Source organism: Marmota marmota, unplaced genomic scaffold, assembly GCF_001458135.2.
Source record: "Marmota marmota marmota unplaced genomic scaffold, marMar, whole genome shotgun sequence".
Taxonomy (NCBI): domain Eukaryota; kingdom Metazoa; phylum Chordata; class Mammalia; order Rodentia; family Sciuridae; genus Marmota; species Marmota marmota.
This window is the reverse complement of record NW_026000241.1, coordinates 14,943,603-14,957,359: the sequence shown is the minus strand read 5'-3', so window position 1 is coordinate 14,957,359 and position 13,757 is coordinate 14,943,603. Positions and strand designations below refer to the sequence as shown.

Here is a 13,757-nt window from a genome sequence, read left to right as displayed (position 1 = left end):
TTCCAGCCATAACTCCTGGGCTTTGCTGCAGGAACTGGGGATGCCAAGTCGATAAGTTCAGGTCCCTGGCTGGGTGTGCTTTCTGTTGGGGAAAAGGCTTTCAGGGTAAGAGGGACTCAGAGCTTTTGGGATGAGAACCCCAAAAGCCTCTAGGGGCCCAAGAAAGGGAAGCCAACCAAGAGATTGCCTCTCTCCATAAAGAAGGTCCCAGTGGAAAGAGTTCACTGCCCTGGGGGTCAGCATGATTGCATTCTCATGGCATGAAACCCCATGGCAACCGTGACCACCAGAGAGCTGAACAGTAAGGACCCTTCTGATTAGCAGAGCCTGGAAGAGGCTGTTGATCTGGGGCTTCCCTCCAGGAATCTCTGCAGGGGTGGAGCTTTGCACCCAGCTGCTGGCACGGTTGGTGGTGAAGCTTTGGTCCCTGCAAGGGGCTCTGGTCCTTGGGGTCCTGGATCAGCAGCTCCTCAAACAGTAGAATGTTGAGCAGGAATGCAGTGTTGGCCTCTTCAATGACCCTCTGCCTGACCTCAGGGGTCATCTTCTGAGGGTTCATACAACCATAGAGCTGCTTGAACTTGGTGGCAAGGGCAATGTTGGAGAAGGTGAAGAAAGCCAGGCCCTTACGGGAGCTGGGCAGGCCAGTGCCTTCTAAACAATCTTCTTTAGGATCTGGTCCTTGGACAGGTTACCCAGGTAACATGCTTAGTCATGGATCACCAGCAGTTCAGGGTCTGTGTGCCCCTGACCTCCTGGAGTCGCCCCACATAACACTGTTACTGGCATGCAGGGAGTGGCCCCCTGTCAGTGGGGTCTGTACTAGAAGGCCATGTCCTACTCTGGGCCCTGCAGTGCAGTTCCTCTGGAAAGTAGGTGGGCATAGACAGAGTTGTCCCTGTGCACCTGATCTCCTCTTCAAGGCCACATAGAGGTCATACCAGGAAGCCATCACCAGATTAAAGCCATTTCAGGTCACTCTGTCCTTCTGGAAGTTCCTCATGAACTTGGCATTCTCTACCTGGGTGTACACCTACTTAGTGGTCTCTTTCAAGGCCTTGGACCTATCCTGGGGCATGCTGTAGTGCTGGGGGAGGTCCATGCCCAGGGCTGCTCAGGGGGAGGTCCATGCCCAGGTTCTCAAATGAGGCAGAGGAGCAGGAGGCGGTGGTGGTCCTTTTGTGAATTTTAAATTATTTCAAAAATGTAAAAAGCATGCATTTAAAAAATAGTAGGGGCGAGAGTGATGGTACCTGGCTTTAATTCCAGCAGCAAAGGAAGCTGAGGCAGGAGGATTGTGAGTTCAAAGCCAGCCTCAGCAGTTTAAGGAGGCCCTAAGCAATTTAGAGAGACCCAGTCTCAAAATAAAATATAAAAAAAGGGGGGAAGGGATTGTGGCTCAGTGGTTAAGCACCCCTGGATTCAATCCCTGTTTAAAAAAAATAAAGAAAGAGAAAGAAAGAAAGAAAGAAAGAAAAAAAGAAAGAAAGAGAGAGCATTGTTGTAGGGACAAACGAGGCAAGGCACCGAAGATAGCTGGAAATGGTTTTATTTGGCTGCAGCGAAGTTCAGAGGGCACAGCTTTTGCTATAATCAATTAATCCCCTGAACCCCGAGTTCAGAGGGTTTCAGAGTTTTATACCCAGCATGTAAGGGGAGGGGCTTACAAGTTCACAATCTGCAAAAGTTCACATAAAAGCAGGTTTTTCTTTCACTGTTCTGGGCATGTTAACCCTTCAAGGACAACACCTGAGAAGGGGAGAGCTTCTTCTCCCCTTTCTTTCCTCCCCCTGCCAGCTGTTACCATGGGCCCATTTGTAACTCATCTTAAAAATGTAGACATTTTTGTGAAGCCCAGCTCAAGGCCAGAGGCCTTGTTTGCACATTTCTTCAAAGTACTATACTGGATATGTTTGTGAAAAACTAGTAAGGGGGTGTCCAGCACCTGGAGGGCTGATATCTTGTCAGCCAGTGGCCAAGTAAACAGAGTGACAAGAAAATAGGAAGTTTATCTGTATTGAACTCTTTTGCTGACCTAAAATCAGTCTGGGTGAAGATTTCTAGAGAGGCCCAGTTAAGACTTTTCAGTGAAGAAAAGGGGTGCCACTTCAGTATTAGGGCAAACTGATAACAGGAGGAAGGGTAGTAGAATAGAGAGAAAGTGGGCGAGTCCTGGATTCATGGAACAAATGATCGAATTGCTTTCAGTACCAGTTATTCATGTTGACATTTAGGGTTCTGTCTTAGATTCCAAGGCTCTGTTGTTTGTAAACTGTCATTGGTAGCCCTGATCAGACCTTCATTCCCAGCAATCCCCTCTCTGCTGGTTGAAAGGCCAATTTTTAAAATTTATTTATTTATTTACTTTGGTACCAGGGATTAAACCCAAAGACACTTAACTATTGAACTATAACCCCAGTCCTTTTTATATTTTTTATTTAGACACAGGGTCTCGCTAAGTTGCTTAGGACCTCACTAAATTGCTGAGACTGGCTTTGAACTCATCATCCTCCTGCCTCAGCCTCCTGAGCTGCTGGGATTACAGGCATGCACCACCGTGCCCGGCTGAGAGGCCAAATCTTAAATGGTCAATCTTGTTAAGCTATCCAGAAGCCATTCATTTAAGGGAGAAAAGAGCAAAGGAAGTAAACATTCAAGTCCCCTGATACCTGGGCTGGGAGGTAATTGGGGGGTATCAGCGAGGTTGTTGGAGGCTGGAAGAGGACCAATTTTGGAGCGTCTAGGCTGCCACTGTTGAGATTGTGTGTCTACAGGAGAGTAATGATGATGACTACATGTGATGAAGATTATTCCAGAGGATTTTTCAATGTGTCACTAGCTGCTTGTTCCTCTCACCAGCCTCCAAACTCTAGCTAAAGAGAAAAATGAACTGGATCTTGAATTCCCATCCAGAGAGAGCAAACTGGGGGAGATGGGAATGGATATATCCAAGTAAGGAAGAGGCTTTGATGGTAGACTCAGCCCTGAGGACAGCAGAATCACGAAGGATTTCTATTTTATTCCCCTGTGGACACAAGAATTTTTTCTCTTCTCTCATCTTCGGTATTCAACATGACTGGCCACATTCTCTTTGCAGAAGCAATATCCTCCCTGGGCTTCGAATGCCAGAGGAGCCCCCTTTGCTGGCTCCCCATTCTCTACCTGACTAGTCATCATGGTATTACTTAAAATTCTGTCCTAGGCCTCTTTCTTGTGATTTCCTTCTTTCTGATGACTTCAATCATCTCCTACTTGAGAAGGCACCTAAACCTTTATCTCCAACATAAATCTTTTCCCTGCATTCCAGATTCAAATATCCACTAATAGTAGAGTCTCCGTTCATGGATACCTCACAAGCATTCCAGAATAAATCATGTTTAAAAATCAAGCTAATTTTAAAATGGTCCCTGTGCCCCACTCAAAATGATCCTCGTCCAGAATTTCCTATCCAATCGTGTCACCATTCACTCGGATACTCAAACCAGAAATCCATAGATTAATCAGGAGTCTCTCCTCTCCCTCACCCCGACATCCTTCATTTTCCAAGTCCTTTAACTCTAACTCCTAGAAGTCCCCTGATTCCTTCAGCTTCTCTTCACCTCTGGCCACCATCACGATGAGATCACCATCTTCTCTCTCCCAGATGATTTCAGTGACCTCCTAGCTGTGTTCCTTATTGTCACAGCAAATACAGACTCCAATGCATTCCCCACAAAGCACCTGGAATGTTCTTTGTGAAAATAGATATCTGGTCAGAAAACACTTCAACTGAGAAGCCCTAAATGTCTGGTCATTGCTGCTACAATGAAGTTCCAAACCCTAGGAGTGGTTTATGAGCTCTTTGTAATCTCTCAGCTTCATTTCCATGGTGGCCCTCCCCACCCCCACTATATGATACGGGGCTATTTCTGGATCTTTGAACACACCACACTCTTCCAATTCAGAGTCTTTGCTTAGGTTGTTCTTCCTTGTTTTCTCATATTTCATTTGTTCTTCTCCACTTCACTTACTAATTTCTAGTCATCCTTAGACTCCATATCCCTCACCCTCTTGAGAATACATTCCCTTCTCTTGAAAACAAAGTGGATATTTATGTTATACCCTCATATGAATTCATTTATTCACTCAATACATATTCATTGAACATCAACTATGTGCCAGAAGCTCACAGCCCAGTGGGGAGACATATTGAACAAATAATTCTGAAGATGATCACCCTTAATGTCTTGTGATGACATTTCTCATAATAAAGCAAACTTAGACAGACATCAATCAGTGACTGACCCTCATCCTTAGAAGCTGTCTCACTCTGGTCACTTTGTAAGCCTTGTGGTAATGCAGCACACATTTTCCATAACTGAACTTTTTGGGCACTACTTAAGGCATCAAGGCAGAACTTTACTACCAATTGAGGTAAGAGTTTTGGAAGAAAATAAAGAAAATGAAGTGATTATCTCACTGTAGCTATAAAGCACTTCTTCAAGCCACTGGTTAAGTCCCTACTTGTTTAGTGCTTAATGAAAACCTGCTATGTATCTATGCTGAATACTGAGGGTACAGAAATAAAAACATAAAGTTCTACTCTTGAGGAGTTTTTGTGCTAGGGAGGGAGTTAGAAAATAAGCAGTAAAAGGAATCATCAAATGCATATTAAAGGACAAGAATTGTTTTCTAGAAAGCAACATATTTTGCAAAGATTTCTTTTCTTTACAACAGCAGAGAATGTTATGATGCAAACCAGTGGTTAGCTTCCTTGATGAATCTTTTTCATGCTGTATCAGGAAGTCTCTTGTGCCTAATAAAGATACACATTAATGTCTTCTCTAAGTTATTCCCCTCCTTCTGTGTTTTGTAGGTGCATCTCTTATGTTCACCTCCCTAAGAAGTTTTATTTGTACTCCTTGAAAACAGTGTGACTGTGTTTATTTACGAATGCTTCACAGTGCTAAGCACACAGTAGGTCAATTAAGAACACTCTCAGGAGGCTGAGAGTTCCTCCAGAGCAGGGGCTATGACTTCTTTCTAGATTGTTGTAGCACCCTGCCTGGCCAGGTAGATACTGACTTATTGAAGGAATAAAGAAATTTCTGGTTTTAGTGATCCCTTAGTATTGGGGGTTTATGTATTTACCTAATTCTTTTGAACATAGATAATATTTGGAACCTGCTATAATAACAATACCTTATACATACAAGGGCTTTATAGCTTATGCTTTGCCTGTGACTAATGATACCTGGTGAGTATCTGGGGAATACTCAGTACTTTACATGTAAGGAAACTGGGCTTAGAGAAGGTGAGAGGCTTCACTAGCGACACCCAGCTGTTAAGCATCAGAACAAGAACAAGAACGCAAGATTTCCTGCTCCAAGGCCGCTGGCACCAAAAGTGTTCCAGATTTGACTCTTGCCTTCTCTGGTTATTGCTCCCTGGGTAAGTCGACTCTTTTCAGGGAGCACCTGGTCCTGGGAACTGTGGCAGTGATCAGATGAGGTGGAAGGGAGAGAATCATGGCCAGTTTCTTGGTCTTCTCTGATCCTTTGAGCTCCTGCGTCCAGCTTTTTGTTCATGATGTACCCTGGACACAGGCTGAGAGCGTGGGGGACAGGCTCAGGGATGGGGATGTGCTGGTGGAGTCTGCTATCCCTGTCAGAACTCTGAACACCAGGGAAAGGCGAGCAGTTTGGTTTCCATGGCAACCTGCCCACCCGGTTCCTGCAGCTGCAGCCCCTCACAGCTCCTGTGGTGGGGGCTGTGGGTGCCCCCAAGCCAACCCTGTGCCCCCACATCAGCCCCCGCTGGGTTCTAGGGCCACAGCAGGCGGGAGGAAGTTCAGGCCAGAGGCAGCTTGCTCACTCTGAGTTGGAGCTTTGCCTGACACGGTTCCCATGGGGACGGCTGTGGGCACACATTGCCTGTGGTCAGACGCCCAAATCAAGACTGCCCTGTAATTCAGTCAGCAACTCCTGGTCTCAGAGTCTTTGGAAGACAGACTGAGTTTCAGGTGCCCAGCCCCCCAGCCTCCCCCTCCCCAACCAAAGGAAGATTTAAAAACTTGGGGCTGTGCAGCTGTTTCATGCATAGGGCGTCCCTCTATGCCAGGCCCCAGAGATGCCAAGATGACTGAAGCAGTCACCACCCTTTAGAAGGGGTAAGGAAGACAAGCCACAGGGCTGATCATTTCAAAGCAACATGGCTCAGTAATGGTGGGGCTCAAAGCAGGAAGCAGGAGGGATTCATAAACTCCGGGAAAGTTCCAGAGGTGGAGGTGGGCATTCCTGGCAGAGGGAGAAGCTCCTGCAGAAATGTAGGGTAGAAGAACACACTGTGATATCACAGCTTTTGGGGTGGAATGAAAAGGGAGGAAAGGGGATGCATCTGGGGAATGGGTAGGACCTGAGAACTGAACTGCCCTTTGCAAAATCCGCAGAGTTGGGGTTGTATCCCATAAGAAAAGAGAGGTCACCCTATGTGGGAAGGAAGCAGGGTGACTTAGAGAAGTTTCGTGATTCAAGGAGTTCTCTGTGGAGGCTGTGAGAGGACCCATTTAAGAAGAGGAAATGAGATGGGGAGGACAGTGAGGGGCCTGCAGAAATCCTGTCAAGAATGCTGAGGCTGGTAACTAATATCTCTTAGCATCAGGGTTCTCTGTCCATGTGGGCTGTGGCCATGGCGTTGATGCTGTACATTTGTTGGAAACAGCAGGAACAGGAACTGAGAGAGAACTGGCTGTCTGCTGGCAGATGCCTCATTCACCTACTAAGGTAAGTTCTTGGGAAGATGCTCAGAGATGAAGATCAAGCTAGAGGAAGCTTATGAGGGAGTCCCCTCAGGCCAACAAAGGAGGAGAAAGGAGGGGCAGTGGCAGTGCAGGGTGACAGGCCTCGCCAACTTCATGCAACTGTGGAGCTGAGATGCCTGTCAGAGTTGGCCAATGTTAGGCGAGATGGCTGGGAATGGTCACTGGATGTGGGCCATCCCTAGAAGGACATGATCTCAGGGACACAGCTGTCTGTAGCTGAGAGTCATAAAAGATTGGCAGCTGGAGTCTACACCCAGGGCTCCCAGAACTGGCCAGAGAAGGATCTGCTCACAGTTCATACCACAAACTCTGCATCGACTAACTTTGCCCTGCTTGCTGTGGGACCCTTGGCAGCTCTCACAGCTGGAAAATGGTTGGATTTGGACTTGAGTGGTTTGGAAAGTCCTCTCATGTTTGCCTTTCATCTTGTATGGTCCTAGAGTGGCAAAGATGGTGATAATTGCAAAAATGGCAATGTATTGAGTACCTACATCATGTACATGGATTCTGCACCTTACCTACGTCATCTTGTTTTGTCCCACGAGACTGTTCACCTAGTATCCCATTTTATGGTTGAGGACGCTAGGGTCAGTGACATGGATTTCCCTATACAGCCAATGGCATGTGATGGCAGGAGGGGATCTGAGTCCAGCCCCTGGGCCTGTTTCCTCAGTGCAGTTCCCACCGCTGTGCTGGAGACTGGCTGCAGATGTGACTCCAGACTTGTAGAAAGATTTGAGGGATGAATATGTGACCTATCGTGTGAGTACAGGGCAATCAGAAAGCCTGGTAGGAGCCCCGTGTCTCAGCAACAAGGAACTCAGGAAAGCCTCATCCTGCTGCCACTTCAGGGTCTATTGTTTGGGCTCGTCTCCCTCCAGAATCTGCATCCCTTCCCTTGTAAATACCATCTGAGAGGTGAGCTCTCTTTCTCCCTTTCCACCTCCTGATTGCTGGTTCCTTAGCAACATGGTCTCCTGCAATGTCCCTTGTGTTCCCTCACCCTAGCCCTGGGAGGCAGGTGCTGTCACCTCCATTTCAAAGAAGAGAAAGTTGAGTTCAAAATGCAGGCAGAGACTTGCCTGAGTCACATGGCCATTATGAGGCAGGGATGAATCTAGACCAATCCATTTGCACAACCCTGGCTGTGTTGAGGGCGTTGAGAGAGGGTCTGGATCAGAGGGGCCAGGGTTACAGAAAGACAGAAGCACAGAAGGATACAGTCTTGTCAGCTGCAGTGAAAGGAAAGTGAGTCATGCAGAGCTAGAGGGGTGTTGGGGCTGGTTAGTCTGGAAGCCATAGCAAGGAGACCTCTTGAACTGACTCTGGAGAAAAATCTGGTATGTGGGGAAAGCTGTAAGCTGGTGAATGTCACAGGGCATCTTGAAGGGGTTTTAAAAGGACAGATTAAATGACACTGAACTAGGAACTCAGGAAACCTGTTCTCTCCTGTCTGGGTCTCAGAGTTCTTTGATGAAAATTGGGGGTGGGGGTGGGGGTGGGATGAGATGAAGTGAACTAGATTGTGGATCTCAAAGAGAGCTTGTTAAAGCAAAATCCTGGACCCCAACCAGGGATTCTGAGGCAGGAGGAGGTCTGGGTTGGGGTGAGTTCCCCCTTCCTAAGAAAGCAATAGGTCACACTGACATTCATGCTGCAGTTCCCAACTCACCATGCTGTGGCGAGCACCAATGGGATGGCCTATCCTGCCCTGGCCTCCTAGCTTTCTAAGGCTCTGGGTTCAACTTCCTAAGCAGGGCCCCCCTCCCTAAGGAGGGTCTCTGCTCACTCAGTGAGTGGGGTTCTTCTTCTCCAGGAGCCATGATTGAAAGTGGGTGCCACTAGGAATATTATTATTATTATTATTTTGGTTTTGGTGAAAGTTTACAGATAACAAACCTGGAGCTCACAAAGGTTATTCCAGATTGAATACTGGAGTTTATCTGAGGCCCAAGGAGTTGAGGGGGACTCATGTGAGACTCTTCAGGACCTTGAATGGCCACTGTTCTGTAAGAAGGTATAATGGATATTTTGAGGGGAGGCTTGGGGTTCTGTAGGCATGAAATTAATTGACCCACTTCCCATTCCAAACTGCTAGGACAGGGAAGTTGCTGGGATAAAAGGGGGACATTCTGCATAGGGGTCATCTGAGATGAAATGGATTGTGTTTTTCCCCTAGGGTCTAAATTACCAAAACATGGATGGACAGAGTTCAATGAATCATTGGGATTCTTGACCTTTTCATGAGCAGGTGGCACTTGGGAAGAAAGAATCCTTCTTGGTGAACAGAACTGAGCTTGGAGTCTTGTTCATTTGAATACTAAAAGAAATGTGTTTTGTTTTGTATCTCAAGTTCCTCATTACAATAGGCCTGGGTGGGGGTGGGGAGAGAGATGTACTACTGCTCACATTATCTTTGAAATAGATTCATATTCATTTAAATGACAATTGTTTTAGAGTCATAATTGATCCCTGTTTTTATAATTGCAAAGTCAGAGAAAAAGATAGGTAGGGAAAAAAGACACCCAAATCAGCAACAGCGATGTAAACCAAAGGCACCATCCTCAGACAATAGCATTTCATTGTACAAAGGCCTGTTCAAAGAAAAATGCCTCACATGCTGCGGATTCAGAGCAAGCTGGATGAAGAGGTTTTCATAAGAAGAGAAAACATTTGGGATCTCGACCCTCTTAGCCCTGGGCAGGAAGAAAACTCAGAGACAGGCAGAAGGAGGCAGGGTGTGCTCTAAGAGCTGTGCCAGGCCCGGGAGAGTCAGGAGTCGGAATACAGCTTCATCTAAATGGACAAAGGAAATACAGAATGGATGTTAATGGATATTTCAATCCAAGATGAAATATGAGTCCAAGGAGCATTTCAATATAATATATATTTAATTGAAATGAACTACATATCTTAAATCAAGAATGATGTTAGCAATTCTATGCCGAGGGAGAATTGCTTTGTGAAATTTATTTTTACCCTAACACTTTATCTGGGGAGAGAACTGTTAGCTCAAATATTCATCGAATGAATGATTGAATGAATGAATGGATGGAATGGAAATCGGCAGAGAGGGGTTGCAAAAATGGACTTTTCATAAAGCAAAGAATCCTCTGTGCTTTCTAGGTTTTCTGCAGTGAAAAGATAATATTTGATTGTTGGAATAAGATTGAAAACAGGTTGGGGGAGCCGGTCAGGGGTCTGTTCTCTTGGGGAACAGTTTTCTAAGGTATCCACTCTCCCAGGCCAGGAATGGTGCCCTGCCCACCTATAAACCAACCACAGGATGATGTGTATAGCCAGCTGCTGGTCCCAGGACCGGGGCAGTGATCAACCAGGACCGGGCTTCTCCGTATCAGAAGTTGTGGTAGAGCTGGATTCCAGGGGAGGGTGCGCAGATGGCCTCTCCCTCAAAGAGCTTATGGTTTGGCTTTGAAGGCTCATGCACTTAGCCCATGTAACTCCAGAACAACCTGTCTGTGCTTGTGGCCATAAAGACAGCAGGCTTGGGAGCTGAAAGATAACTGGCAGATGGAGGGAAATGTGTCTATTGAGAAACCACTGTGGTTGCAAAGGAGAAGTGTGCACCTAACCCTGACCCTCTTGCCAGTCAGAAATGACTAGTGGGACACAGCAAAACCATTTTGCATCTCTCTAGCTGTTCTTCCTGGCAATCAGAGCAGATAATGCATGTAAGGATTTCACTGGGGTTCTGGGATTGAGGTGGGACTACAGCTTTCCTGTAAGGGGCGGGGCTGTATCTGGGCTCCCTGAGATAGGAAGTCTGGAGAAGTAGGATAGGGAGACCCAGCAATGGGAGTGGCAGAGGGATAGCAATGTCATTGGCAGCTGTGCCTGTCAATCTTCAGGAATCACCCAAGGGGTTCCTAAAATGCAAAGCCCCCGTTCTAGAGTCCCATTCCTGGATTTTCTTTTCTTCTGTTTTTGGGTAGATATGGAGTTGGTGCCGAGAATTTACATTTTTCACAAATGCTTTCAGTGAGCTTGATGCAGAGAATCAAGCATTATATTTTTTATACTGTATTAGATAGCTCGGACAACCCTAACCAAATAGAATAGGCTACATGGAAGAGATCTCTCACTGGTCCTTTTCTTATAAGATTACCAATGCTATTTAATTAAGGTCCAGTCCTTATGGACTCATTTAACCTTAGTTATCTCCTGAAGGTTCCATCCTCAAATGTAGTCAGATTAGAGGAGGTTAGAGCTTCAGCCTATGGATTTTGGGATTCAGTCTTCAGCCTGTCTCTCTTGTGGGAGATGGGGCCGTCCAAGGATGGTGGAGGATATCCAGAGAGAGGAATGAAGACTCTAGTGAAAGAGTCAGAGCCAGAAGATGACTGGGCATCAATGCTGCCTCCCCATTCAGATGCTCTGAAAACCTGTGCGTAGAAAGTGGGGATTTTACTCCATTATAATTTTGTGGGGCAAGTAATGCTACATGACTTTATTTTTTTTAACTAAATTGAATGGCTCTCTGTGCCCCAGTTGCTCCAGGGGACAAGAACTTCATCTTAGTCATCTCTGAGGACTCTTCATCTTTCCACATACTCCTGGGAGCCAATGAAGCTATCCAGCTCTTCCTTACAGAATCTAGAACACTGGAGAAAGGAACTCTGGCCTTGTACCCACACTGGTCATGGTGACCATGCTCATGATCTAAACCTGCATGATCTTTTGGAAGTGGTAGGCCACTGCTTGGTGTCCTTATGGGAAGACTTCTCCTTCTAGGACTGGGACATCTAGGGGTAGGATTCCACCATCCATGAGGCTATTTTGTTTTGGTGCCTTCATCTTCCCCAGCACGTCTACTACTCCTATCTCAAAATGTCTCCCCAGCCAATTTTTTTTTGAGTGGGGAGTGTACCAGGGATTGAATTCAGGGACATTCAAACACTGGCCACATCCCCAGCCCTTTTTGTATTTTATTTAGAGACAGAGTCTCACTGAGTAGCTTAGTGCCTTGCCGTTGCTGCGGCTGGCTTTGAACTTGTGATCCTCCTGCCACAGCCTCCCAAGCCGCTGTGATTACAGGCATGCACCACCATGCCCAGCCCCCCTGCCAATTTAAGAGAACACATAAAGTATTGAGGTCTCTGTTACTCAGGAAAGTTCCTTTGCTAGTTCCAGAGAATGTCCATTTCATCCTTTGGACCTGGATGGTTGATCCAGCCCTGCTCCATGCTCTCCTGCTCTGGAAGGGTCCCACATCATCTGTGTCCAATAAGCCTGTGACAAGATAGTGCTGTCCCTCCTTGGAGATGGGGTTTGGAAAAGAACAGGATGAAGATGGGTAATCTGCTGAAGTTTCAGTACTGCTGCCCTGCAAAGACTAGTGATCTATCCCTTGATCACTAACCAGTAATCAATGTTCAGGTCTCTGGTGCTCAGGGTGCAGTATGTGGCATCACTTGGTCTTATAAGGCAGAAAAGAGACAGGCATATGTTTTATCATTGAGACCATAACAGCCAAAAGGGATGCAGATTAGCTCTTCTAGAGTGAGTGCATCACCAAATGTCAATGGGGGAGAGAACCTAAAGCTCATCTCATCAGCCTCCTAGTTTCAGATAGCAATCAGAGACCTAGAGAGGGAAGGGGACTTGCCCAAGGTTACACAGCCATTCAGCATCGAGGGCAGGAATAGAGCCTAAGACCCCTGATTTCAAACTCTGGCTCTGTTCCTCTCATTCTTATTTGGTGTGAGCTAGCTTCCTCTGCTCTAACTGAATCCTGTAATTTACTTGGTTTTGCAAAGCTTAACATTTGGTTTTGCAAAACCGAAACTCACTATGTGATTCATCTGAGAATTCTTAGGGAAACACTGTTAACCCATGGGGCATATTCTTCCAAGATATGAAGAAAAACACCTGTCTTGGAGCTCTGGCATGCAGCTGGGATAGCAGCATTCACACTTCTATTTCTGAGCATCCTCTCCACCTGAGCAGAGTGGACGGCTGCATCCTGCCCTCACTGCCAGGCTTGTAACAGGAATGTGAGCTCAGAGGCAGTGCTGCTGGCCTGGAGCAAAGAAAGAAGGACCAGATATTCCATTCTAACACCAATAGACCCGCTGAACTGGAGAATCCACTGGGCCATTACACAAGTGCAGAGACATGCAGTGAATTTTTTGGGGGGACATAGAAGCCACACATCTTGACCTAGGAATGCTGCAGTCCAGACAAAAAAGGCAGAGGACTGGGGTTCCTTAGCCAGCAATGACCTTCTGTAGAAAACTGTTCTGGCCTATGGAGGAAGGGTGAGGCCACAAGAGATGGTGAGAACAAGGGAGAACAGCATTAAGGCTACCCTAGTTACACTTGCTGATATATTGTGTGAAAAGAGCCTGATAAGGATTATCTCATTTAATTCTCAGAATGAAGTGTGGACAAGGGTGGTGGAGCTGGAGGTAAGGAGAAGGGACTCCATGTGTGACATTTGGGAGCTGCAGCTGACAGGGCACGCTGGTGGGTCTGCATATAGCACAGGAGAGGGAGGAAAAAGAACAGTTCCCTGGTTCCTCTGATAGAATATTCTAAGGGAGTGCTACCCCTGAACTTGCCCATGAACTCTTCTGCTGTCAGCTGGGACCCACCCTGGTTTATCAAAGCAAGTGTGTGCTTGTGTGTGTGTCCTGCTGGCCACAGCTCCAAAGAGAGGGTGAGCAAAGGAGGCTGCTCTCAGGACTCCTTCCTTATCTGAGTCTGGCCCCAAAACCACATTTCCCCCTCCCCACATTTTTACGCCAGACTGATGCCAGGAGAGACAGCCACATGCAATAGGGGCATAAGAAGTTAGCTGTCGGTAAAGAGAGAGGAAAGCAGGCTCACTCGGGCCAGTTTCTTGTATGGAAAGTCAGTCCTGGGCTGAGCCCAGACAGGCCTCAGACAGGCAGCCCTGGGGGTGGCTGCCGGGCTCACTGCCTGCGGAGCACTGACT

General features: G+C 46.7%; 1 pseudogene; it reads right to left on the bottom strand.

The window, feature by feature from the left end:
* Positions 1 to 236: 236 nt before the first annotated feature.
* Positions 237 to 1,102, bottom strand: LOC107145105 (annotated as a pseudogene).
* Positions 1,103 to 13,757: the final 12,655 nt, after the last annotated feature.